At 36.6% G+C, this 26112-nt stretch overlaps 1 protein-coding gene across 7 annotated transcripts in view; it reads right to left on the bottom strand.

Annotated features, from left to right (window-relative positions):
• The window catches only part of LPAR1 (lysophosphatidic acid receptor 1), a 175374-nt gene that overhangs the window by 120103 nt on the left and 29159 nt on the right, over positions 1 to 26112 (bottom strand). The window contains exon 1 of one of the 7 annotated variants that reach the window (XM_023202027.2): positions 15491 to 15564. The exons of the other annotated variants lie outside the window; for them this stretch is intronic. The gene's annotated coding sequence lies outside the window, so the exon portion shown is untranslated. Of the gene's footprint in view, positions 1 to 15490; positions 15565 to 26112 lie in introns of those variants that run through there. 7 annotated transcript variants of the gene reach the window in all.

The raw sequence follows: 26112 nt of genomic DNA, 5'->3' as shown, positions 1-26112 counted from the left end.
AAAATTAAAAGAAATCCCATAAAAAATCAAATGGGGAAAATAAATCAAATCATAATGAAAAAAAAAAAAAATGGGCTGGACACAGCCATTAACCTCACCCCAACAAATAAGATGAAGGAATAAACTTCAAGATTTTGTCAGAAATATGGAATGATTAAAAAATTCTACAGCCAATCAAGCCTTTGTTTACCTGCAATAACAAAAACAAGCCACTTTTAATATTTTTAATTTTTGTGGGTACATAGTAGGTGTATATATTCATGGGGTATATGGGCTATTTTGATGCAGGCATGCAATATGTAATAGTCACATCAGGGTAAATGGGGTATGTATCACCTCAAGCACTTATCCTTTCTTTGTGTTACAAGCAATCTAATAATCCAATTATACTTTTATTATAAAATGTGCAATAAATTCACCTTGTTGTGCTACCAAACACTAGATCTTATTCATTCTATTTAACTATATTTTTGTACCCATTAACCAACCCACCTTCCTAACCTCTCATAACTATCCTTCTATTTTTTATCTCCATACGTTCAATTGTTTTAATTTTTTTAGTTCCTACAAATAAGAATATGCAAAGTTTGTCTGTGACTAGCTTATTTCACTTAACACATACAGTTGAAATACGTGTAACTAATAAGCTAAGATGAAAACTCCAGAAAATCACAAGAAAAAGGAGACCATTCTTCACCTTTTGAGAAAGGAGCCAGTCAATACTATTTCATTTCTAAAGTTGATAAAATCAGAATTTCTGGTTTAAAGAATCGGAAAAAGGAAAGGGGAAAACAGGATGACAGAGATACGGCCATGCTAAACTTTTTATCTGGATTACTTATCCCTACCACCGACTCTATCCCCTTCACTGACAGTGAAGCAAATGGTTCAGCTGGGATGAAGGAGGCTATGTGTCCATTTGCTTCACATGAAGATTCAGGACAAAGAAATCAGAACTGCATTTGAGAAACCAAATGACTACCTTATGTTTTGTTTTAAAACACCATCGCCACCTGTGGCTACAGGCTACTTTCCTCTCTGTGGCTTTCCTCTTTTCCTCAAAGCGTCAGGCCTAAGATCTTGCTTCAGTGTACTCACAGGATACAGTATATTTCACATTCATAAATCCTTTTCCACAAATAAGATCAGTCTTTTCATTTGCTTCTCCAGCTTTTCAATTAGACCTTTTATTCTCAAATTTGTCTAAAAGTCTATCATTTTTTCTATAGGGCACAGAGCTGATGCATTCCAAGGAAGAAATACAACCAGCCCATCCTGCGCACACTGAATGCAGAGACAGAAACACAATTAACACAATTGCGCCATTTTACATGTATGTTATCAGGTCGGGGTACAGTATTCTAGAAGCTGGAGAAACTGGCCAAAACTTATATAAGTAAACTCACTGTCTTAATTTCAAAGACTGTATTGCCAACTATATAGTTTTCACTTTAGAAGTGGTCCTGATGGATAGGAATGCTACCCTGACACTTACCAAAATAACCAAGAATTGTAAAATTCAAATTATGGAGATTACTATCTTAGAATAAGTGTCACCATGAATGCAAAGGATATATTGGCCAAACTGTTTAGCCTCAAGGTCAAGCTAGTTTGTGTTACAATGCTTAGAAAATGGGAGAAAATCTCTGCTTAGAAGTGGTAAATCAGGAACGGCCCTGGAACTACAGATTTCTGAGTTGGAGAAAATTGAACTCAAGGGAGTGTGATCAGTCATGAAGGCAGACAGCAAGAAGAGAAGGAATGACATCTACATTTTAAGGGAAAATGAAGAGGATTCAACAAAGAAGACTGAAAAAAAAATCCTCTTGAAAAGTAGAATTCTACTCTGAGTAAGAGACAGACTTCATTCTGCCCTGTTTCCTTCCGGAGTCATCTAAACTCTTGATCTTTTTAGTACATGCCATGACCCTCCGTCATTTGCATAGGGACCTAGACCAATGCAAATATAAATTAGAATTAGGATTTTCACCTACAGGAGAAGCACCCTACAGAGTGGATACATTTCTACTGAGGGTGCCACTGTGCCAAGCTGGGGTGTTTTCAGTCCATGGTTTTCAGAACAAGGAGAATTACAACCTCTATAACCAAGCTTCAGCCAGCCTAGACTCTTCCAACCACTGATGAGTCTTGAAAAATATTTTATTCTAAGAGTAAGTGCATGTTTCTAACATCAGAAGTAATTCTCAGCCACGTGTGGTGGCTCCTGCCTGTAACGCCAGCACTTTGAGAGGCCAAGGCCGGAGGATTGCTTGAGACCAGTCAGTGCAATATAGTGAAACTCTTTCTCTACAAAAATTAAAATAAAACAAAAATTTAAAAAGTAAACTATTCTTAAAAAAAAAAAGAAAAAGAAGTAATTCCCAAATGGCCTAAAATAGAAGGAATGTGAATATATGAAGTGAAGGAAAGAAAAACGGAAGAAAAGAGACCAATGGGGGTGGAAACAAAGTGTCGAAATAGCTAGTCAGAATATAGAAGTCTGTGGCTGTGGTAAGTAAAGTGATTCAGCCCTGAATAACAGTGTTCAATAGCAGAGAGTTCTCTTAACAGAGACATTTTTCATTATTTAAGGTTTCAAGTAGCTTAAAATTCAAGCACCTTTGGGAGAATGAATCAAAATCAATACTGAGTGCTTGAAGGATTGTGATTTAAAACTGCCTCAACATAAGAAAGTTATCCTTGAAAGATGGTTTTCTGATGTGTTGGTATACAAAGTAGGAAAATAGGCACTCAAATAAATTTCTGGTATAGGTGAAACTGTTGTAACCTTTCTGGAATGCTAATATTAGGGATACGTGTGTATATGTATGGTTAGCATCAAGATCCTAAACAGTATGATGAATCAGAAGGCATGTGACTCCACCACTAGGAATTTATACTGTGGGAACAATATAAAGGACGAAGAGTTTGCTACAAGGATGCTTAATGCAATATCATGTATGATAGGAAAATTTAGGAACAGTCTAAGCATTGAGTAATACAGTACTTGGCAACCTTATTATTAAAACTACATTTACATTCAATTCAACTATTATATAATACCTATTCAATTATTATGTTTATTCTATATAATATATTGCATGTATAATAGGTATTATTTTCAATTATATAATACATACGTTTATATAATATATATGTTTATATAATATTTCAACCACCAATAATTTCATCTCCAGTGCTATCAATAACACTCCCTACTCCCTGGCCCCCTACCCACCAAATTATTCTTTAAAAACCTCAGTCTCCAAATTTGGGGGGTGACTGATTTGAGTAATAAAACTCCAGTCACCCATTCAGCTGGCTCTATAAGAATTAAACTCTTTCACTATTGCAATTCTCCTGTCTTGATAAATCAGTTCTATCTGGGGAGTATGTAAGGAGAACCCATTGGGCCGTTACACCACAGAAAACCCTGTGTAACCTGCACATATATATAAAAAGTTGGTCCTCCATATCTATGGGTTTCACATACCATGAATAGTGTATTTTTGATCTGCATTTGGTTGGAAAAAAATATGCATATAAATGGATCTGCACAGTAGAAACCCATGTTGTTCACGGGTCAACTGTACATGTATTTGGAGTCCCCAAAGGAAAGAAGGAGAGTGAAAAAACAAGGATAAAAATAAAAACTGTAAACCCACAGACTCAACAAGCTCAATGAAGCATAAGCACAAGAAACAAAGAATAATTAATGCACAATCAAATTTACAAAACCATAGCGATGAAATATTTAAAGTCACTGGATTAAAGAAAAAAAGACATGTAGCATAGAGAGGAACAAGGATAAGAATGACAGCAGATTTCTCATCAGAAACAATCCAAGCAAAAAGACAGGGGATCAACATCTTTAAAATAATGGGAAGTGGGGGGAACTATCAATCTAGAATTTTATACACATAAAAAAATGTTCAGAGGTGAAAGTAAAACAAAAACATTTTCAAACATACAAAAGGTGACAGAATTCATCATAAGCAGACATTGGACTATAAGTAATGTTAAAAAGAAGTTCATCAGACAGAAGGAAAATTATACCACATGAAAACATGGATCCTCATAAAGAAATGAAGGATACCAAAAATATTAATAGTAATACATGGATAAATATAAAATCCATTTTATTATATAAGTATCTTAAAAATATAATTGACAACAACTCATAGAAAGAAAAAATATTTGCAAATCATAAGGGACTTGTATCTAGAATAAAGAACTCCTGCAATTCAATAATAAAGAGACAAGCTAATTTTAAAATGATTAAATATCTGAATAGATATTTTTCTAAGAAAATAGACAAATGGCTAACAAGAATATGAAAAGACACTGGATATTCTTTAGCCATTAGGAAAACAAAAGTCAAATCCACACTTCATAACTACTAAGATGGCTATAATTTAAAAGACATAATAACAAGTGTTGGTAAGAATGTGAAGAAATTGGAAACCTTATACACTGCTGATAGGAATATAAAAGGTGCAGCCACTGTGAAAATCTGGTAGTTCTTCAAAATATTAAATAGCATTATCATATGACCCAGCAATTCCACTCCTAAGTATATGCCCAAAAGAACTGAAAATATATATCCACACAAAAACTTCTCCAAGAATATTCACAGAAGCATTATAGAATCATCAAAAAGTAGAAATAATCCAAATGTCTATCAACTGTTGAAAGGATAAAGTTAAATATGGTATTTTCAAACAATGGAACATTATTGGGCAACAACAACAAAGGAAAGATACGTACTACAACATGCAGTATTGTGCATATTTTTCTAAGTGAAAAGCCAATCAAAAAAGGCCACAAATGTATGAGTCTGTTTACATGAAACATCCAAGATAGGTAAATCTATGAGAAAGAAAGTAGATTCGTGTTTTTCAGGAGTTTGGAAGAGGATAAATAGGGAGTGATTGAAAACAAATATGAGGTTTCTCTTGGAATGATAAACATTTTCTGAGCTTGATTGGGGTGATAGTTGCACATTATCTATCTATCTATCTATCTATCTATCTATCTATCTATCTATCTGGAGGCAAGGATTGGCTATGTTGCCCAGACTGGCCTTAAACTCCTGCACTCAAGTGATCCTGTCTCAGGTGTCCTGAATAGCTGGGACTACAGGCACATGCCACTGCTGCAGAACTCTAAATGTATCAAAAACTACTGAATTTTAAATGGTTGGCTTTTATGGTATTAAATTATATCTCAATAAAGTTGTTCAAAAAAAGATAATCAACGAAAATAATAACAATAGAGTTTTTAACAAAAGTTTTAAAAAGCAGGGGAGTAAAGTAACTATACTGTACTATTGTAAGGTTCTTGTACTATATATAAAGGGGTACAATGTCGCTTAAAAGTTGACTACAATAAATTAAAGCCTACTGCACACACTGAATCAACCACTAAAAACAAAATAAATAATTGTGGCTAATAATCCAATCAGAAGATAAAATAAAATCATAAAGTATACCAAATCCAAAAAACAAAAAAGAACAAATGTGACAAATAGACAAAAGCAAGATAGATTTAAACATAACCATATGAAAACACACACACACACACACACACACACATATATATATATATATATATATATATATATATATATATACACACTCATTAAATGTAAGTGGTCTAAACAACTCAATTAAAAGGCATAGATTATGAGACTGGATAAAAGAGCAAGACACAACTATATGCTCCCTACATGAACCATACCTTAAATATGAAGACACAAATAGATTAAAAGTAAAAGGATAAAAAAAGAAATACCCAGCTAACACAAAACAAAACCAAGCTGAAGTGCCAATATTAAAATCTAACAGTAGATTTGAGAGCAAAACATATTACCAGGGATTTAAAAAAAATAGTTATTTCATAATGATAGTCTCTTTATCAAGATGACATAACAATCCTAAAAGCATATGCATCTAATTACAGATTTTTGTTATAGAGTAAAAACCCATAACTGGAGAAATAAACAAATCTACAAATATAGCCAGAGATAAATACTCCTCAGTCATTAATTGACAGAACAGAAAAAATCAGTAAGGATATGAGACTTGAACAATACAATCGACTTGATCTAATTTGACATTTTGAAAAGACTCAACCCAACACCAGACTACACATTCCTTTCAAGAACAAAAGAAATCTGTATGAATATAGACCATATTCTGGGCCATAAAACAAGTCTCAACAAATTTAAAAGAATTTGAGTCATAAAAATTCTGTTCTCTGACCATACTTAAATTATCAATAACAGAATGATCTCTGGAAAATCATCAAATGCTGGAAAATAAGTAATATATCTCTATATACCTTATAAATCAAAGAAGTCAAAGGAGGTAATTAAAAAATATTTTGAATTGAATATTTTGAATTAAATGAAGATGAAAACAAAACATATCAAAATTTGTGGGATGTCACTAAACCAGTGCCAAAGAGGAAAATCATAGCATTAAACACCTATACAACAGAAAAGAAGAAAAGTCTCAAATAAATGACCTCATCTTTTACCATCAGAAACTAGAAAAGGATAATCTAATTAAAATCAAAGTAAGCAGGAAAAAATAAAATAGTAGATAATTATATAGAAACTAGAAAACAAATCCAAAAGATGTTTCTTTAAGAATATCAATACAATTGCTAACCCTCTAACCAGATTAGTCAAGAAAAAATGTGAGAAGATATAAATGACTAATAATAAAATTGAAAGAGGGGTCATTACTATTGTGTTTGACAGAGACATTAAAAGTATAATAAATGATTAAGACAGTGTAGTATGGCCTTTTTTCCACTTTTAAAAATGAAGTCACAATTTTAAAATCATAATGGAACTATATTAGATATCCGTAAGCAGAACTATAAACTGAAAAAACAAACTTTGATTCATACCTCATACCATATACAAATTTTAACTGAAAAGGGTCATAAACCTAAATGTAAAACTTAGAACCATAAAACTTCTAGAGGAAAACATGAGAGAAAATCATTGTGTACTTTGCGTAGGCAAAGTTTCCTTAGATAAGATACCTGTGAGACACAGCAACAAATGTAAAAAGACGTATTTGCTCATTTCTGCTTGTCAACATACCCTCCCAAAGCCCCTGACTCTGTGACAATGTGCAGCTCTCCAGAAAGTTTCATCAAAGACAAAGCAGAATAAAGAACAGGGCCTCCCACCCTCCAGCTCTTGCCTGAATCACTGTATTCCTTAAAAGATAAACGGCTCCTTAAAAAAAAAAAAAAAAAAAGATAAACGGCTCTTGTCTTTGCCTTGCTTTTTCCTACACATAAGAGAACACCTGACAGGGTTAGTGATTATGCTTCTGTAATCTATAAGTAGATAGACTCTTGCACCCAAACTTTGATGTGACTTTATATGTACTGAACCTGTATATAAACTGTGAGTTGAAACACTATTTTGGAGCAGTGTGATAGAACCTTTCTGGGGCTTTTTTTTGTTTTCGTTTTCGGATGGAGTTTCACTCTTGTTGTCCAGGCTGGAGTGCAATGACACGATCTCAGCTCACCACAACCTCTGCCTCCCGGGTTCAAGCAATTCTCCTGCCTCAGCCTCCCAAGTAGCTGGGATTACAGGCATGTGCCATTTGTATTTTTAGTAGAGATGGGGTTTCTCCATGTTGGTCAGGCTGGTCTTGAACTCCTGACCTCAGGTGATCCGCCCACCTTGGCCTCCCAAAGTGCTGGGATTACAGGCGTGAGCCACTGTTCCTGGGCAATAGAACCTTTCTGAGGGACTCCCCCCAGGCTGTAGTCCTCAGGCTATAACTCTAAGTAAGACTTCTGAATAAAGCTAACTTACAATTCTTTAAAAGCTTGTTTTTTTCCTTTAGTCAAAATATCAAAAGCATGATCTATAAAGAACAAACTGAAAAACTGAACTTCATTTAAATTTACTTTTTAAAAGACATTGTGAAGTAAATTAAATGGCAAGCCACAAACTGGGAGAAAATACTTTCAAAGTATATGTTCATAAGGAACTTGTATCCAAAGCACATACGAAATTTCAAAATTCAAAAGGGAGCAAAAGATTGGGACAGTTTACCAAAGATAATATACAGATGGCAGATAAGCATAGAAGAGCAATTAGAGAAAATGCAAATTAAAACCACAATGAAACACCACTACATGTCTAATAGAATGGATAAAACTGAAAAAACCAACCATACCAAGTGTCAGTGAGGATTTAAAGAAGCTGCAACTCTCACACACTGATGTGGGAATGTAAGATAGAATCAGTGTGGAAAATAATCTGACAGTTTGTTTAAAAGTTAATTATCCACTTCAGCCATTTTACTTCTAAGTATTTACCCAAGAGAAAAGAAAGTATTTGTCTATACAAAGACTTGAGCACAAATGCTTTTAGTAGTTTTATCTGTAAATAGCCAAAAAACTGGAAACAGTTCAAATGTCAATTCAAAAATGAATGGACAAATTGTTATATATCCATAAAACAGAAGACTACTCAGCAATAAAAACAAATGAACTACTGGTATACATAATACTATCTATCACTCTCAAAATAAGCCAAGTGAAAGAAGCCAGACAAAACACAGCACTTACTGTATGATTCCATTATATAAAACTGTAGACAATGCAAACTAATTTATAGTGACCAAAAGCAGTTCAGTGGTTGCCTGGGAGTACAAGAGCAGAATGCCATGAGGGAAGGATTTCAATAGCAGAAAAGTTGAGGAGTGTTGGATATGTCCACCATTTTCATTGCAGTGATAATTTTGAGAGTATATACATATGTCAAAACAAATCAAATTGTAAACTTTAAATATATGCAGTCTGTTATCAATGAAAACATTAAAAGAAAGCATAAGTCTTAAAGAAAAATGCTATTTTACAACTTTTTAAAATGTAGTATTTAAAGAACATTCTCCTTAAATGGCAAACTCTGGCATACAAGAAAATATGACCACTAACCACAAACTAATTTTTTTAATATACTTTAAGTTCTAGGGTACATGTGCACAACGTGCTGGTTTGTTACATAGGTATACATGTGCCATGTTGCTTTGCTGCATCCATCAACTCATCATTTACATTAGGTATTTCTCCTAACTATCCCTCCCCCAGCCCCTACACACCAACAGGCCCCAGTGTGCGATGTTACCCTGCCTGACAACACAAACTAATTTTTAAAAACTATACGTTTGTAACAATGCAAGGACAACCCAATGCAGCGTGTCAGAATCTAAGTGAAGTGAAGAGGAAGTCCCCATGGGAAGGCAGCCCAGAGTTTGTGTCAAAGCCTGAAAGATGAGGGGTCAACCAGTAGAGAAAGACAGGGGTAATCCAGGAGAGAAGGAGAGAGGTTTTCAATAGAAATGGAAATAAAAATAGTTATCAATGTGTGTGTTGCACAGTGAGAAGCATGGGAGTAGTGATATCCCAATAACAATGAGCACACCTAACACTTACACCTTGGTCTCTTAATACCATTCTCTACAGAAAGGAGCCAGGCTCCTTGGAGATATGTCTGCTCTTCAGATTAGGGAAATACATGATGTCTTGGACATCTTGAGCAGACAGTTAAGACAGCACTTAAAGAATTATGCAGACATATAAAAAGGACAAGGAAACTAGTTTCAAAGGTACTCACTGGTCTAATTATTTCTAACTTTGAAAACAAAAAAATAATCCATAAGTTCATTTTAATATAAATAAAAGTTTGACCAAAAAAATGATATTTACAGAGACTCAAACACTTCCCTACAAAATACTTACTATAAAATGCAAAATAATAACTTCACAGTAAATAAGTATGGAAGACATCACCTTAATCAAGTGATTAAAATAATATCACCAATAATGGAGCAAATCAACAGTGTATGCCACCTGATGAAATGCAATGAGAATATCACTTCTGTCATATTCCTGCCAAAAGTTCGAAATCTGAATTGAATCAACAGGAAACATGAAACAAACCCACTGAGGAACATTCTACACAATAAACAGCCTATAATCAAGAGATCAAGGGTTATAAAAGCCAAGAAAAAAACTGACAAACTATTCCATAATAAAGTAGACTTAGAAAAGACCTAGTAATAAATATAATGCCAGATGGTTAGCTGGATACTTCACTATCAAGGATATTGTTGGGACAGTATGAGAAAATTTCAGTGGGATCTGATAATTAGATGATAGTAAGATAACAGGGTTAATTTACTGATTTCAGTGGTTGCTTTGTGAGTATGTTGAAGAATGTGCTTGTTTGTGAGAAAAACAGAGTATTTGAGGATGTTAGAGCATCAGTGTAAACAATTCACTCTTAATTGACTTAGGGAAATAAAAGATTCTTCACACTTTTTTTTTACTGTACTTGCAACTTTTCTATAAGTTTGAGGGAGGCAGAGTAAAGGAGCAGAGGAAGGAGCAGGGCTAGAAGGAGAGGCAGTCATCTTACATAAAATAATTGTAAGTGGAAGAGAGGGTTCATGTGTCACTACTAACCACAAGAATAGACATCCCCAAGATCTGGCTAGAAGTGACTATTACAAAGTACATGACTACCCCAGACACACATGTGCCTGATTTTAGAGAAGACAGGAAAAGATGTCTCAAACAAATCACAAACTCCAAGAGGCATGTTGCCAAAAGTCAAATAGGTCTTCTGAAAAAGGAGAAGTCTAGACCACAGTCAACAGTGCAGGCAGCATCATACCACCAGGTTTAGCTGTGTTTTCAAAAAAGCTAAATATCATAGTATTAGAAAGATACATTTATGTTCAACACAAAACAAAGACAAAGGCAGATGCTCCAGCAATGTGGTCCTAAGTACTTCTGTTTCCAGGATATATGTCACATGAGAAATGTAACGAGGTACCATGTTCTTTGAAGATGGTACATTACGAAATTTCTTCTGCCTACCAGTGAGACTAATCTCTTCCAGATGTTGTTTGGCCCAAATGTGCTATTCAAATATATGAAAGTTTTGTTTATTTTCAAAGTTTGAGCCAAATAAGAAACCCAGTTTCCTTCACCAGCCTCTAATTAAACTGGAGATAAAAGCTTAAAAAAAAATCAGTATATAACCTAAGTCTAGACTTATACATCCTGCCCAAAGTTTTGAGCGGGGGAGGGCGAAGAAAATAAGACCTGTGGAATACAATCCTAGTATCTACTTCAGCATGGGAAAAATAATGAGACGCTTGAATTTCATTTCCTTTCCTGCTCCCAGCATATTACCACTCTTCCTCATTGAAAACCCTCTTGGCAATACCTCTCTAAAACAGTAAGTATAGAGGGGAATCTAAAGAAAACTAGTATTGTGCTAGAGGATGAATTATTCCCAGCTGGGTAGAGGATATGTAAATACTCCGGCTTCCTGAGAAGTCACATACGTGATTTTACCAACTTGAGGGGGCACCAAGAAAGAGCTGGCCTCGTTCTTTGATATACAATTCTATGAATAACATCTCAAATGTTACCACTCTGTTGAAGAAATCAGGAAGTGAAGCAAAGGGAATTAAGTGACTTTTCTCTGTTCACAATGATTTAGTAACTATGAAAATCACCAAAAAGGGGGGGGGTCACCTCTCTAACTTATGTGAGTGGTTAACTCCTGTTTTCCTATTATGAAAGAGTTTAAAAGGTAATAGCGGACACTTTTTAAAATAACAGCTGAAGTCTTTTATCAGGAAAGCAGCAGAAAATGGAAGGGAAAAGAAGCCTCTTTTTTAATAAACTGTGAGAAGATAGTAAAACCACAAAGTAGCCACAAAGCCCCTATGTCTGAACATGACCTAAAAACCAACTGGAGACCTAAAAACAGCTGTGAGGCCCCACTTGAAAGACTTCTATCTGCTAATTGGCCTGAAAGATGCTGTCCTACATGTCCAAAAAACACAGGGGGATAGTCCAAATATGTAGAGAATAGAGAATGTCACACAGAAAACTTCTAACTAGTGTGAAAAGGAATTTGATGACCACTCCAAAAAAGAGATAAGGCATTATGACATTAGAAAGGGAATTCTGGGCTAGGTGTGGTGGCTCACGCCTGTAATTCCAACACTCTCCGAGGCCAAGGCAGGAAGATCACTTGAGACCAGGAGTTCGAGACCAGCCTGGCCAACGTGGCAAGATGCCATCTCTACTTAAAAAATAATAATAGGCCGGGCGCGGTGGCTCAAGCCTGTAATCCCAGCACTTTGGGAGGCCGAGACGGGTGGATCACGAGGTCAGGAGATCGAGACCATCCTGGCTAACACAGTGAAACCCCGTCTCTACTGAAAAAAATACAAAAAAACTAGCCGGGCGATGTGGCGGGCACCTGTAGTCCCAGTTACTCGGGAGGCTGAGGCAGAAGAATGGCGTAAACCCAGGAGACGGAGCTTGCAGTGAGCTGAGATCTGGCCACTGCACTCCAGCCTGGGCGACAGAGCGAGACTCTGTCTCAAAAAATAAAAATAAAAATAAAAAAATAAAAAATAAAAAATAATAATAAATACAAAAATATTTTTAAAGGAAGGGAATTCTGAAACAAAAGGAGTACGCTTACAAAAAATTAAGTTTTATTAAACCAATATTCCCTAACAAATCTGGGAGAAGAAGAAACAACCAGACTCAGTGGCTGTGGGTTTGACCTGACCAAGAATTTCCTGGGGCTTGAGAAGGAAGCAGTGTGCCAAATGGCTGAGGTTAGAGTGACTGTTGTTTTAAGCCAAGTCATAGCGATAAAATGAGCAGGTGGCAAGTCTCTAAATCTTTTGTATTCCCAGATTTCCCCATTTTACAGTAATATAGTGCTGGGGGCAAGGGATAAAATGTGATGTGTTCAACCCATTGCAGAGAAGTGGCTCCAAGGGTATAATTTTAGATTTCTAAAAGGCCAACTCTCCAAAGAACTACCCCAGTTTCTTTTGGTGGTGACTATGGAGGTAACTGAAGTGACATACAAGGACCCTTCTCCTTATGGGGTCTGATGGTCTCGTTATGGAGACTGATCTCTGATCCAAGTTACATGAACTCCTCCTCTCAGCTGGAATTCATAGCACCACACTGATTTCTTTTGGCCCCAAGCCTAAATTGCAGCTGTTTGTACTTATTCGTGGTATGGTGTATTTTGAAACGAAATGAACCAGATTTTTCCTACTGCCTATGTCAGTGCCTGGTATTGGGAAACATTAACTCTTTCACAGTCTGGCTACCAACAATTGTATTGTGTCTATGAAAGGAAGGACACTAAAAAGAAGACACTGACCCCAAGCTAGGAAAGATTCCATCAAGAAGCCCATTTCAAAGCAAAGGACAGATATTTCATCATTTACTTAGTTTTGGAGCCTCATCTACTTCCAAATAAGTTTCAGATATGTTACAGAAGATTATAAAGAACAAGAGTCATGGATTAAAGTAAGCAAGGGAAATAGGTATTTCAAAACTGAGTGCAAAATTTTACTCTGAGCTCTCTGGTAACCAAAGCAAAAGGGAAAATGAAGAGTTGCATATGAACTATTGAGAGAGAGAGATGTTATTTTCTTCTACTAAATCCTAGTAAGAGTTATCAAATGGTATAAAATACACAAAAATATTAATATGGCTATTTCTTCTCTATCAACTCTCAGTGAAAACTGAAGATAAAAATAAATGGTTCTTGCATGGTATAGCGCCCATGAAACTTAAACACAAAACAAAACCAGACTTAAACAAAACAGAGTTTTTGATTTAGTAGAACTCAGACACCTGTATTTTTTTAAGTCTTCTTAATTCCGAAGCATATGTCTGATTACATGCCATTATCTTAAATCAGAGTTCTTCACAGATACTTGGACTAGAACAAATGTATTATATTCTACATTTATTGCTAGTAGGTGATTTAATATGATACAAGGTGAGCAGAGCAAGCTTTACTGCAGAATATAGTAACACTGAGTCCTGTATCTTCTCCAAAACTGGTGAGTAAGATGCTGTGTGAGAGAGAACCAAGAATCTGTATTTTAACAAGCACCCAAAGTGGGTCTAGGTTGAAAGCTAGGGGTGTTAACTACTGCATTACACCAGTGGTTCTCAAATTGTAATATGTGGCACACAGAATTCACTGGAGGGCTTGTTCAAACACAAATGTATGAGCCCCACCCCGTTGCATGTCTGATTCAGTAGGTCCAGGGTGGATCCAAGAATTTGCATTTACTAACAAGTCTCCAGGTGATGCTGGTGCTGGTCATGGGACCACACTTTAAGAACCACTCACTAAACTGTCCATTTAATAAATCAGTGGCTTCACATGGCCTTTAATAGAACTGGAAATAATAATTTAAAATAACATATAATTCAAGACTAAAGTCTCTGATAAGTATCTTAAGTGTTTAGTATTGTTGATTAGAAACAGTTTTAAGTGCTATTAATACCTGGCATAAAAGACAAATTTGGCATTTTAATTAATTAATTAATTAATTGGACTTTCATCCAAACTGAAGGCCATTCCACTTGGTCAATTATAAGGACTGACAGAAATACTGTTTTAGGAGACAACTTTTGAATTATTCAATAAAGACTATAACTAAAACACCGTGGACCAGTGGAAAAAAAGATTGAGGGCAGGTGTTACCATTTATAAATCTTGGACATTAAAAATACACACACATGTTTAATGAAACTCCTAAGAGCATGTTAAGTTTGAGAACTTCATCCCGGCAAGCATCTACAACAATAAGGGAGCTGCAAATGTACCTCCACATTATATGACTTGATCTGTAGCATAAAGGTATTTAGTGTAATCCATCTGAATCTGAATTTTGGAGGGTGCTGCCCAAGGCAACAGATTTAGTTTTGACAAAGTCAATAGCAAGTTCTCCTTAAAGAAAAGAATTGGCTAATAGGTCTGAGGATTCTTAAATTCATTTTCTGTTCATGAGCATAAGATCACACCATAGCTCTATCGGAAAGGCAATATCTAATGCATAGATAGGTTTCTTAAGTTATTAAATCATAGATTCAAAACAAGGCATAAGGCTGTGGACACAGGTGGGTTTTATACCATTTGGAAATGGAACTTGATCTGCCAAAAGATAACTCCCATATACTACATTATTCTCTGGATGGCTGTATCAATCCTCTTAAGAAACATTAAATTCTAAAATCTTCATGATCAGTCACCTCAACCTAGAGACATTTTATTAAGATCAAAAGCTGTGGTGAAATTAATATATCCCACAAATGGTCATAAAGTGACTTCTGAATAAAGACAACATCAGCCCCAATTCCCCAATATGTCCATATCCAATTTCCACTCAAAATATACATGAAGACAAAAACTCAAAATAGCTCAGAAACCAAGAATAACAGCCAGCCATTTATAAGAACCTGGGAGTAATATCTATTAAGTACAGTGCAGATGGAACTGAATTAAAAGCAATTGGTGTCCAATGAATGCTTTGCTTGCTAAAAAAGAACAGCTAGAAATAAATTAGAAGGTTCAGACCTCCCCCCACCCTACCTCATTTTCCAGAACACTGGAATCAGCAGGAATGAGCAGCAACAGCATCCCCACACTGCGCAGCCCTGCTTTCTAAAACAACCAAACAGCTATCCACTTGCCTTAGTCAGTTCAGGCTGCTATGAAAGCTACCATAGACTGGGTGGCTTAAACAACAAACATTTCTTTCTTACAGACCTGAAGGCTGGAAGTCTAAGACCAGGGTGCCAACAAAGTTGGGCTCTGATGAGGGCCCTCTTCAGGGTTGTGGTCTGTGATCTTCTCATTACAGCCTCACAAGTGGAAACAGGGCTAGGGAGCTCTTCTGGGGTCACATTTAATGAAACTCCTAAGAGCATTTTAGGACAGGGTCTTGCTGCCACCCAGGCTGGAGTGGCGCGATCATACCTCACTATAGCCTTAAACTCCCAGGCTCAAGTGATTTGGCCACCTAAACCTCTCAGGAAGCTGAAACTACAGGCACACACCACCACGCCAGGCTAATTTTTTTAAATTGTTATTAATAGTAGACACAGGGTCTAGCTGTGTTGCCCAGGTTGGTCTTAAACTCCTGAGCTCAAACAAATCTTCTGCCTCAGCCTTCAGAGTGCTGGGATTACAGGTGTGAGTCAACACACCGGGTGTAGTGTCTCTTTTATAAGGCCCCTAATCTCATTCATGAGGGCGGAGCCCTTATGAACTAATCACCTTCTAATACCATCACCCTGGGGACTGAGATTTCAACATATGAATTTCAGGGAGACACAATCTTCAGTCCATAACACTGCTATTCTCCCTTTCTCTTACCCCTTTCAGAAGTTCTGTACAAAGAAGTTTTTTCATAAATCAGTAAGCACAATAAACAATCTACTGGTTAGTTCATGGCCTCCTGAATATGGGAGAACAGTAGTCCAGTTCTAAAGGAGCTGGGTACAAGAATTCTAACATGAAAAATTTCCTTGTCACTAGCCAAATCTCTTAGCATTGACTTGTGACTGGGGAAACAACGGGCTCCACTTTGATCAGGTGACTTCTTAGGGGCATGGGGCCAGGGTTTTCTCCTGTTTCAGCAGTCAGGGCCCAGAGCCTCCAGAGGTAGTCACCAGGATCACCCTTGTCAATGGTGCCAGCTGGTCACTTGCACAAAGGCACCAAGCTAAAAGGAGAGCCATGGCTGCAGTCCAGCAAGGACTGCACTACCGCCCCCAGCCACGTGCCTCAGTGTGAGCTGTGCTCGCCCAAAAGAATAAGCCTTCTGAAACCAGGCAGAAACTAGGCAGCTAGTAAATGGGGCATGGTTAGAACTCCAAAGTCTAGGCTCGCATTGTCCAATTTGATAGTTGCTCTTCTACGTGCACAGTGCAGAAATACAACACTTTCCATTGTCGCAAAAATCTGTTGGACGGTGCTGGAATCCTGTCCACAAAAATTACAAAGTGGAAGGACACTTGGCCACTTTTCAATTAAAATGGAAATACTCTTATTCTCTCCTACAAAATACAGTCTCCAGAGAGGTCGGTCATTTTGGAATCAGAATTAAATCTAACTAAATGCCTCTAAAGCAATGAAAACATTAAGACAGCTAGTACGCTAAGCTCATAATAACCCCTTTTGTTCACTGTGTATTTCCTATGTTTTAATATGCTAAAATCAAACACATGGAAATATTAAGCTGTTTTAAATAATACTCCTCAAAAAGGAATAGGTTCTCATTAGAAGCATTTTCTTCAATATCAGGAATAACAAGAATCTCACTATTACTCCTACTATTCAACACAGTTCTAGACAGGCTAGTAAATTCAATGAAACAAGACAACAATAACATGCAAGGAGTAAAAGAGTCAAAACTCTCCTTATTTGTAATCAAAATGATTATTTAAATTCAAAGTCCAAGAAAGTCTACAGATGAACCTGCTCCAAAATTTCCAATGAAATGCTAAGGACCAAAATAGCCAATACAAATTAAGAGAACAGAAGTAGAAGACTTGACCTACCAATGAGTAAGACATATAAAAAGCCATATAATGAAGGTAATGTGACAACTGTTCTAGGCTAGACATTCAAAGGTACACAGGGTCTCAAAACAGTCTTACATAGATGATACACATGACATTACAGTGGGAACACAAAGGGACTGGAAAAAAATGGTTCTAAGGCAAAAGGAAAAATGTACATAATCAGACACTCTAACTTCACATCATAAACAGAACTAACATCCAGATGGATTAAAGGCCTGAACATAATTTGACCGGCCTAGGGGAACTCCAGCATCATGCTGGTCTCTTATTTCCTTTTAGCTTCATTTCTGAACCCTTCTACTGTTACTCTGTGCTGACAGTCTAATGTAGGGAAAGCTGCCTCTATCTCCTGAAATGATACAGAAACAAGAAGTTAAAAAGTTGATATCGTGCTTGAAGATCTCTTTTATACCTAAAACTAACCACTGGTTTCCTTCCCCTCCAAAGACAGTCATGTAATGTTCCTAATTCAGCAGACAGATTAAAAGCTCAATTAGAATTCTGTTTTAAAAAAGAATATATATAGCTTCTCAAAGAACATATAAGATGCTGACTAATAAATACCCTGGATAAAAACTTCTAAAATGACTAATAAATACCCTGGATAGAAACTTCCATATAAAAATTCATATAAATGTAGCCAAAAATGCAGAATAAGATTTAGCTTTTAATATATGCTAACCTTCTTTGGAAATTAAATATTTTACCTGGAAATAACAGTGGTTTTTTAAAGTTGTATCTTGAGACTTTCTCCTCTGTTTATAGCTCTTTTTACTTTATATAATACTTACACGTTTCAGCTGATTAATAACAACTACACAGGAACATTCAATTCCAGAGGCAAGTTTAACGTAGTCATTGATAAAATACAAGCTATCATAATAAAACTGTTTAATTTACTTACAAAAGGAATACAGTTCTAATCACATATTCATCTATTATACTTCTGTTGTAAATTTCCCTTGGGAAACTAATTTTAAACTTCTAAACCACCTCAATCTGCACACTTAACAGTAAATCACAGTAATATGTATATGTATTCTAGCTCTCTTGAGGCAAAACAAGCATTTAATTTTAACAGACACTACTCATGGGGTGCCAGAGTTAATCACACAAAACCAGAAGTATGGCTCAATGTGGGAACATATTTCTGAATGAACTTATCCTTAAAGAGAGAAAAAGTGTCCCAGAATATAAACTAATAATGGGAGATAGTGAGGATGAACACAGTGCAATATTCATTGTTGTTTGAGAGTTGAATAGGTAGGTATTCTCTTATTCCTAATCGAAATAAGGATAAACCAAGGGACCTAAAACTCCAGAGATAGGATTTTTCCTGCTGAGGCTAACGGATATAAGCAATTACAACTTTCAGTAAAAGATAAATACAAGAACTATGCTCTAGAAAGATGTGTCCATCAAAAGTCGAAAGCACTGTAGGTGTAACTTCTCTTTAAAATATGAAGAGAGCCAGGCATGGTGGCTCACACCTGTAATCCCAGCACTTTGTGAGCCTGAGGCAGGAGAACTGCTTGAGGCCAGGAGTTTGAGACCAGCCTGGTCCACATGGTGAGACCCCATCTCTACAAAAATAAAATAAAATAAAATATGAAGTGTTGGTTGCAAGAAACCTAATTTGTATACCCAGATGAGAAATTCTGGGAATCCAGGCAGATCATCAGGATCCCATTTGAAATGGAAATCCCCTGATCCTGTGGAATCAACTGTAAATTAAATCATTTTATTATGATAGTTTGTATTTTATCAATGACTACATTAAAATTGCCTCAGAATTGAATTTCCTGCATAGCTGTTTATTAATCAGCTGAAATGTGTAAGTTTTACATAACGTATTTAAACCACAGAGATTCAGTCACAAACAGAGAAGGGAGGATTATGGCTCTCCCTATCCCTGGAGTTTAGTAGGCAAGCCAGAACACTCCAAGGTAAGACAGAGTCAACACATGCACCCTCACATCTCAAGTAAAAGCAGACAAGAGTGAGACCAGCAGGGTGGCACACAAATCTACTTAGAACCCATTCTCTAGGGACAATGAATGTAATTTGCTTAATAGAGTGAATCACAAACCAAAAGACAAAGGGCTATCTTGGGTGCTAAAAGTGTTACAAAGACATGGGCATTCCTGAGGATGCCCTAAAGAGTTTTGTTTTTTGGAAGAAAAATCTCCTTCTCTTTGGGGAAGGGAGGATAAGTATGGTGACCTATTATTTGGGGTTCAGGGACTAAAAAGTGGTGGCTGCAATCACAGAAAGGGCAGTCACCCAGGAGCCAATGCAGTGTGGCCAGGTCAGGAACTTCCTCCTCCACCATCCCACAGAGCTGGACCATGAAAACCAAACCATGCTTTGTGGGAGTTAAGGGGAGATGCTGCAGCCACATATTCTAGGAATAATTCTCCCAAACCTCCAGCTGTATCTCAGATTTATATGGCTCACAGAAACAAAAATATAATGGTAACAATAATTAGGCTCAGAATTCATAACTCAGAAATAACTGATTTATATATGTCTTGGACCACTACTCCAACTAACATGTAATATTCATACTGTTAGTAATGTCAAAGTCACATTAACTATTTCAATGAAGTTCATCCCAACAACCCAGACTTAAGAAAAACTAATCATTCCATGAGGGCATAATCAAGGCTCCATCCTTCACCCAGTACACAGCTGCCATAGTTCTTTGTGCTCATAAACATTTGTGAAATGCATGTCTTGATCCTCCAATGATAGTCACTGTCAATTTTGGCTAACAATGACTTTGCAAGACATCTCTCCCATTCATCCTAGTCTTCAGCTGGCCACATCTTGTTTTGAACTGCAGTTTACTTAATTCAATTATTCTCTCTTCTGTGGCTTCAGTTTTCTTTTCTTCTCAGTTCCCAGTCCTCAGAATATAAACACGCTAAGTTTACTATTCAAGAAAGAAAAATTACTCCCTTGATCCCAACTTCTTTCTCTTCCTTCTCTCCGGTCCCTCTTCCTCATCCTCTCTTTTCAAGGCCCAGGATACTGAAGAAACAGTGCTTATTGCTTTTACATTTTTATATGATGAACCATGGCTTCCTCCACCAACTCAAAACTGTAAGATCACTGTCCTCTAAAAAGGATCTTTCTCTGTCCTTATCTTACTTGACCTTTTGTTGGCATTTTGCAACATTAATCACTCATTTTAATTTTGCCCTACTCACGACACTATGCTCCCCTGATTATTATTTAACTTTGTGATAGCTTTTTTTTAAGCATCTTCGGAGGACCTTCTTCCCCTGATGACTAGGAAATGTTGGCTTACCCACAAGCTCTGTACTTAGCCCTTTCCTATTCTACTTCTGCTTACTCTCCTTAGGCCATCTTATTCATACCAATAAATTCCACAGACACTTACAGTCTGGTGATGCTTAATTATGCATCCCCATTCCAGAACGTAATCCAACATTCGAACTTAATAGATTCAAATCCATTCTTGGCTGGGCATGGTGGCTCATGCCTATAATCTCAGCACTTTGGGAGGCTAAAGTGGGAGGATCACTTGAGCCCATGAATTTGAGACAAGCCTGGACAACAAAGTGAGACCCTATCTTTAAAAAAAAAACAGAGGAAAAAAAAAAAACGGTTGGGTGTGATGGCGTGTGCCTGGGGTCCCAGGTACTCAAAAGGCTGAAACAGGAGGATTGCTTGAGCCCAGGAGGTCGAACCTGCAGTGAGCCATGATCACAACACTGTACTCCAGCCTGGGTGACAGAGTCTCAAAAAAAAAAAAAAAAATTCTTTCTCCTCCAGCCCCCACTGTCACTTGCTTAGTTCAGGTTACCTCCCCTGGACAATTGCAAGGGTCTCTATCTCTAATCTCATTTCATTTCTCTGTCTCTCTCCAATTTAACCTCTTGCAATGATCTAACAAAACTGTGGAAATCTTTCAATTGTTAAGAATTGGCAGGGAGGAAGGCCTGGCAAGACAGCTCAAGACTATAATCCCAGCACTGTAGGAGGCCAAGGCAGGTGGATTGCTTGAGCTCAGGAGACCAGCCTGGGCAACATGGTGAAAAAAAGTTAGCCAAGTGTGGTGGTGTGTGACTGTGGTCCCAGCTACTCAGGAGGCTGAGGTGAGAGAATTACCCAAGCCCAGGAGGCAGAGGTCGCAGTGTACTGTGATCGCACCACTGTACTCCAGTCTGAGCAATGAGTAGAGACCGTGTCTCAAAAAAAAAAGAATTAGGAGGGAGGAAGCAAACTTCAGATTCCTTTTTACATTCCACAAGACCACCCCTGATCCAGCCTCTGCCTCATCCACTAGCAAGTCTTACATTATTTACCAACAAAACTACCTGGAGTTCCTAGAAAACATCATGGTACTTCATGCCTTCCATATTCTGTTTTCACAATTAAAATGCCTTCTTCCACTGCCTAGCCACAAGATGAACTCCCTTTATCTTTCAATCTTCCAATGTCCAGCTGATGTCTCAGGAGTCTCCTTCTTAATCACTGCCACTCACACATCATCAGCAGTGCATTGGTGTGCCCTGCTATATGCCATCACCTCTGTACCTTGCACATAAGTCATAACATTCATCACACTACACCCTATTCAGTTATGAGACAACTGCTGGACTTTGAGCTTCCTGAGGATACAGCCAGCACTATAATTATTTCTTTATCCTAATGCTCAGTGTGCCTGGTAATACAGACAGTGCTCAATAAAGGGTAATTGAACAAGAAAAGGAGGAATTAATGAAGGCATACAGCCACTAAAAATGAAAAATGAACTGAAGAATTGGTTTGCCCAAAAGTTCAAGTATTCTAACACAACTATTTCCTGTCCAGTGATTTTCTTCATTCATGCATGCATGCATGCAAAAGGCTATACACAAGATACAAAGTGCTGGTAATATAATCTTCCCAGCTTTCTCAAGTCACTGCAAATTCTGGTGATACAAGAGCCTTCCTAGTCAATCCCACACATTCCATTCCCAATGGCCATTAGGAAGAAAAAGAAACATATACAAAATGTTGAGGAAATGCTCCCTAAAGGTTAAGCATTATAATTAACTTTCTGTCTTGGCACATCCTTTACCTTATTCCTTCTTCCTTAACACACAACACACTCACCTGCTTGTTCCATCATGAATTTGGAGTTCACCATTACCTGTGCAAATATCTATATTACCAATTCCATGCTATGGTAATTACATATTCAAAAGTTACAGACTCAAAACACACAAAAAAATCCCAAATGATTTGGCTTGATCCAAATCACACCTCAAATTGGTACACAGGCAAGCCAACTCAAATAAATTCACAGGGGTATAAGGTATAAATCTTTACAGCACATAAACAAATTTTTATGCATTAGAATTAAGTATGAAAAATAAAGCCTTAAGAGATCCAGAAGAAAATATAGTAGAATGTTTATACAGTCACAGATTGAGAGGAGGCTATTTTAGCATAAGGCCAAAGAAAAGACTGATAAAGGTAACTACCTAAAATAGTTTGGATATTTGTCTCCACCCAAATCTCACACTGAAATATAACCCCCAGTGTTACATGTGGGGCCTGACGGGAGGTGTTTGGATCACGGGGACAGATCCCTATGAATGGTTCTGGAACATCCTCTTGGTGATAAATGATCTGAATTTTCTCAAGATACGGTCATTTAAAAGCATGTGTCACTTCACCCCAACTAACTCACTCCTTCTCTCCCTTTCTCTCTCTCTTTCAGTAGTGCTTGTTTGCTCCTGTTTTCACCACATGAGGTGCCTGCTCACCCTTCACCTTCTGCCATGACTGTAAATTTTGTGAGGCCTCCCCAGAAGCTGAGCAGATGCCAGCACCATGCTTCCTGTAGAGCCCACAGAATTGTAAGCCAATTAATCTTCTTTTCTTCATAAATTACCTAGTCTTAGGTATTTCTTTACAATAGTATAAAAATGGCCTAATACACTACCCTAAACATTTAAAGCTTCATTATATTAAACAAATGCATATATAAAAAAATGCTTTATATCACATCATAAACTGTTAACATTCTTAAAGTTTTAAAAAAGAAAATTATATGTGTTAAATATATAGCTTAAACAAGTAAATTTTTAGATGAGCATCCTAATAGAAAAATGGTTGACAAACATCCACAGGAAATTTATGAGAAATAATACAAACGATCAATGAGCATAAGAAAAAATTGTGCCTAACTTCAAGTGATTAAATAATCTAATTTTAAAAATAAAATGCCCCCAACACATTGATAATGTTTCTAAATTTATAATATTCAGGTTAATGAAGTTGCTGGACTTTTGTGCATTGTGATCAGGGGTTTCAGTATGGAACAACCTCATCCTGTCCCTGAGGGATGATTTTGGCAATATGTATCAAAAGCCAGACAAACACACCCTTTGACCTAGCAATTCTACTTCAAGATGTTTATCATTGGAAAAGAATCAGCAATCTGTGCTAACATACCTATTGGGGACAATCATTACAAAACTCTATCTGTGAAATTGAAAGCAACCTTAAGGTTTCAAGAAGTGGTATTAATTTAAGAGACCGAGTGTGGTGGCTCATACCTGTAATCCCAGCACTTTGGGAGGCCAAGACAGGCAGAACACTCAAGCTCAGGAGTTCAAGACCAGACTGGCCAACATGGTAAAACTCCATCTCTACTAAAAATACAAAAATTAGCTGGGCGTGATCGTGGGTACCTGTAATCCTAGCTACTCGGGAGGCTAAGGCAGGAGAATCACTTGAACCTGTCAGGTGGATGTTGCAGTGAGCCAAGATTGTGCCACTGTACTCCAACCTGGGCAACAGAACAAGACTCTGTCTCAAAAAAAAAAAAAAAAAAGTTATTAAGTAAATAACAATATATTTGAAGGACAAAATACGTCCTACTATTTTAAAAGTCACACTATAGATGTCTTTTCCCAGAATACTAAGAGCAAAATACAGTGAAAACTCTCCTAGCACAAAAACGTGTAAAACTGCTGTATGTGTATGCATACACAAGCACACACCTCCACCTCTGTAAATGCTTACCCAACTTGGCAAAAGTCATGAATCTCCCAAGAAACAAATATAAGTCAAGAAGTCAACTGGGAAAAGAGGAAAAAAAAAAAAAAAACGGAGTCTGTCAGCCGATTATAACCCAATAATCCCAGGTGAATTTGAGTTTTGGCTTTAAAAGCAAAAATCAAGTGAAAAATGGAAGTCAGATCAAAGACCTCTGCAAAAAGCTGGGACATCCTACCCTTAACAGCTGAACTAATAATACAAATACTGACCCATGTCACACAGGGAGAGGGTCAGAAAATGTGACTGTCTCACACATGGATCTAGGTAGGAAAGAGTCGCCCCTGAGAATTTATATCCGGACACTTGCCCTTAATAAACTGGGGATGACCTGAATTCATACTGCTGGTGTAGCCACCCAAAAACCTCGAGCTAATAATTCAATCTGATGTGGACATGGGTTGAGAGTGTCTTTAATGCATCAAACAGAAGAAAACACAAATTCTTTCTGAACTGATTCACCTTAAGCTCTCAAAGAATTCCCAGAGAAAAAGTTCCTAGAAACACGAGCTTACATTGGGAGAGTGGGGAGTGGGATGGGATCGCAAAGCACATACAGAAACAAGTCAACATTTACACGAGTCATCAAAAAGAACAAATAGCAGAAACAGATTTACAAAGTCTACAGATACTAGGATTATCAAATACAGACTATAAAATAAAAATGTTTAATAGGTTTAGGAGTAAAAGAGGACATATTAAAGGATATTAAAAATGACTACACAACTTTTAAGAAGATATAAACAGAGTTCCTAAAATAAAAATAGAAACAGGGTTCCTAGAAATATAAAAGCACAGTATTTCAAATTAGAAATTCAGTAGGTAATACAGTTGATTAAGTGCAACTGAGGAGATAAATTAGTAAACTGGACCATCACTACAAACAAATTACACAGAGGCACAGACGGGAAATCTCAAAGTGAGGTTTAGAGTCAGGAATGAGATTTAAAAAAAAAGAATTCATACCAAAACAAATTTTATTGAGCCTTTATTGACATAAAAATGTTTGACACATTCCTAAATATTTTTTTAAAAGCCACAAACCAACATATACTTGTGTCATTTTTATTTTTTGAAAAGTGTGGGGTTTACAGACATAAGTATACATATTTGGAAGAACTGGTAAAAATGATTGGTTTATGTTTGAGTGGAAATATTTCAGTCCATTTTTAATTTAAATTTTTATAATTTCCAGGGGTTCTGAATTATATATGAATCACTTTTATAGTAAAAAAAAAAAGTTATTTAAAAATTAATAGAAAATAATACTGGGCATATATATATATATATATATATATATATATACATATAAATATTTGAGTATATGAAGGGACATATACCAAAACTGTTAACAGCTGCTATTTCTAGTTTTTGAGAATTTGCATGATTTGGATGATTTTTACCTATAATTTCTAATCAATAATTGAATAAATTACATGTCTAAATATGGAGGGGAAAAGACTTGGTACTTAAAAACATTAATAGAGATTTTATTATGGACGCTAAGTTACCATGATTTTTATATTTTACAAATTCTCGTTTGTT

The sequence above is a fragment of the Piliocolobus tephrosceles genome, chromosome 14 (genome assembly GCF_002776525.5).
Source record: "Piliocolobus tephrosceles isolate RC106 chromosome 14, ASM277652v3, whole genome shotgun sequence".
Taxonomy (NCBI): Eukaryota; Metazoa; Chordata; class Mammalia; order Primates; family Cercopithecidae; genus Piliocolobus; species Piliocolobus tephrosceles.
Note: the sequence above shows the minus strand (reverse complement) of the source record. Positions and strands in the feature narration are given on the sequence as shown.